The sequence below is a fragment of the Muntiacus reevesi genome, chromosome 16 (assembly GCF_963930625.1).
Source record: "Muntiacus reevesi chromosome 16, mMunRee1.1, whole genome shotgun sequence".
Classification (NCBI taxonomy): Eukaryota; Metazoa; Chordata; class Mammalia; order Artiodactyla; family Cervidae; genus Muntiacus; species Muntiacus reevesi.
In genome coordinates this window covers 26,439,293-26,442,322 of record NC_089264.1, presented here as the reverse complement: position 1 = coordinate 26,442,322, position 3,030 = coordinate 26,439,293, and the positions used below count along the sequence as shown (strand labels likewise).

The 3,030-nt window shown below is 33.1% G+C and overlaps 1 non-coding gene across 1 annotated transcript; it reads left to right on the top strand.

Moving 5' to 3' along the window:
• The first annotated feature begins 564 nt into the window (after window positions 1-564).
• On the top strand, window positions 565-637 carry TRNAY-AUA (transfer RNA tyrosine (anticodon AUA)). Its single transcript has one exon. It is a non-coding gene; the product is annotated as a tRNA-Tyr (tRNA).
• Window positions 638-3,030: the final 2,393 nt, after the last annotated feature.

Genomic DNA, 3,030 nt, shown 5'->3' with positions numbered 1-3,030 from the left:
TTTTCTAAAACCAGCTTGAACATCTGGAAATTCGCAGTTCACATATTGTTGAAGCCTGGCTTGGAGAATTTTGAGCATTACTTTACTAGCGTGTGAGATGAGTGCAATTGTGTGGTAGTTTGAGCATTCTTTGGCATTGCTTTTCTTTGGAATTGGAATGAAAACCGACCTTTTCCAGCCCTGTGTCCACTGCTGAGTTTTCCAAATTTGCTGGCATATTGAGAGGAGCACTTTCACAGCATCATCTTTTATGATTTAAAATAGCTCAACTGGAATTCCATTACCTCCACTAGGTTTGTTCATAGTGATGCTTCCTAAGGCCCACTTGACTTCACATTCCAGGATGTCTGGCTCTAGGTGAGTGTGAGTGATCACACCTTCATGATTATCTGGGTCGTGAAGTTCTTTTTTGTATTCTTGCCATCTCTTCTTAATATCTTCTGCTTCTGTTAGGTTTATACCATTTCTGTCCTTTATTGAGCTCATCTTTAATTATTCAGCATCATTTATCAAAAAGACCATTCTTTCCTCACTCTATTTCAGTAATTATTTTGATGTATTACTTCCCTGGTGGCTCAGATGGTAAAGCGCCTGCCTATAATGCAGGAGACCCAGGTTCAATCCCTGGGTCAGGGAAGATCTCCTGGAGAAGGAAATGGCAACCCACTCCAATATTCTTGCCTGGAAAATCCCATGAATGGAGGAGCTGGTAGGCTACAATCCTTGCAATCTCAAAGAGTTGGACACGACTGAGTAGCTTCACTTTATTTCACTTCATTCAGTAATTATACATGTATGGCTGTTTTTCTGTACACTTTTCTTTTCCATTGATCAGTTTTTCAAAAGAAGGCTGAGTACCAAAGAAGTGATGCTTTTGAACTGTGGTGATCCATTTCTATGGATCAGTGCAATTATTTCTTAAATTTTGTAAATTTGAAATTCCTTGAATAAATTAAATTTTGCCTCATAGTCATTTTATCTAGAAAATAAAGACAATCTTTATGCATTCCTGCACTATTTTATGTTGCTAACTTAATAATGTAGCACCAACTACCAATATATTTTGCATATGACTGGTGAATTTGAAAATATTACTGTTTATTTATCTAGAACTATATTTTTTAGATTATTTATGCTTCTTGAGTTTCTCATTAAAATATTTCCACAAGGTATTTGGGTATTATTTGTTCCATTTTATACCCTAGTGAACCAAATTTAATTACTTTGCCTAATGTGAGATGAATCATTATTCAAAATTAGATTTCAGTCTGTCTACTCATTCTGTTGTTTAACCAGTGAGGTAGGATGCCCTTGTAAGTCATGTCCTCCTTAAGAAAATAGAAAGCTGTGCTCTTGTGATCAAATATTGTTTGCAGATTCCCATTAACTCAATTTACATTAACAAAACTCTGAATTTCATTACTAACTAACTAGCATGTGCTTAGATGAATCTTGCCTCATGATAAAACATATTCAGTTATATCTCAGTAATTTAATTGAGTCGAATAACAACATGTCATAGAACCTAAATGTGGAAGATTTCAGATTCTGCTTTGCTGTCTCTTTTCAATTACCAAATCACACTAATCACCATTACTGTTCAAATTGACATCTGTATCTTCTGGAGTATTTATCTCACTCTGAGGATTTAGTCTAGTGGCTCTATTTGCATTTTTATCCATATCCCAGCAGCAATCACATTCCCTATTTGGATCCCTCTGGATGTGAAATATGTAACTCTCCAATTCTACCATATGCCAGCATCTGTCTTATTCCAAGTTGTTTTCTCTGCAATACTAATCACATATTTCCTATATTTATTTGATATTTGTGTGTTTTGCGAAGTTATTTAAATAACTAGGTGTTCTATTCTGTGTATTTATTGGATGTTATTAGAAGAGACAAATAATTAAATCTAAGATATTGCTTCCACTGGTGACTTTGTGTTCAACTTACAATCCTACAATCAAATATACCTGGGAGATTAATGTATAAATCAAATAAATCTTATAGACATAGGGTGTATGTATACACACACATATAACAATTCTCATATTTTTTTATGGTTTGAGGCTCTTACTGATTACTTCACCCATTATTCAATTATTTTCTTTATTCATTTATATATTTTTATTTAGCAGTCCCATTTCTCTCAGCCTTAATCATTTTTTTCCTTTTTCTTGGATTTTTTAAGTTTTTCAAAAAGTTAGATCTCAGAATAATGTGTTTTCATGGACACCATTGATTATCATATTTTATTTATTACTTGACTTTATGCTTCTTCATTATCTCCATCTCAAAATTTACTTTTGCATGTTGGGCTGCTATAAATTAGTAGCACACTTGACATTTTTAAGAAAGAGAGAAAGACTCTGAGAAAAATCTACTAAAGGGAAATCAAAGTGCCCTCATAATAGAATTGTAGTTTACACTTTATCAGTATTTACATGTCTTTTAAGTTTTGAGACTCTAAATTCCTTTTAAATTTGTGTTCAGTGGTATTGGACAATTCATAACTGAAGATTCCATGGTATTCTTGGAAAAAGATGCCTATCTCTATGTAATGAATTTTTAAAATTATGTGTATATAATATCTGGCATGGTTTAATGGTTAAAAAACAAATAAATATGCTACTGTTATTAAGCTCATTGAAATAAACAAGCAGTTATATTATGACTGTGGATTTATATTGGATATACATCATCCTTATTTGGAATATGGCCTTTCTAAATAGGATGGCACAAAATTGGTTTTCATCACAGTTGGAGTTATGCTAACCACATATACAAAACATACACAGAAATACACATGTTCCTATGTGGGACTGGGCATTTTAATGGTATATCTGGCTGAAACCATGACTTTTCAATAATTATTTCTTATTTGAAAAAATTCTCATTACCACCCTGAAGACTTAGTCATTACAAAGTTTCTCTCTCATATATTAAACCTCCTCTCCTACCCCACATGAAAGTTCTCTCACATTTTCTTCTTTCCCTGTCTCAGCAAATAACACTAGCATATACCTT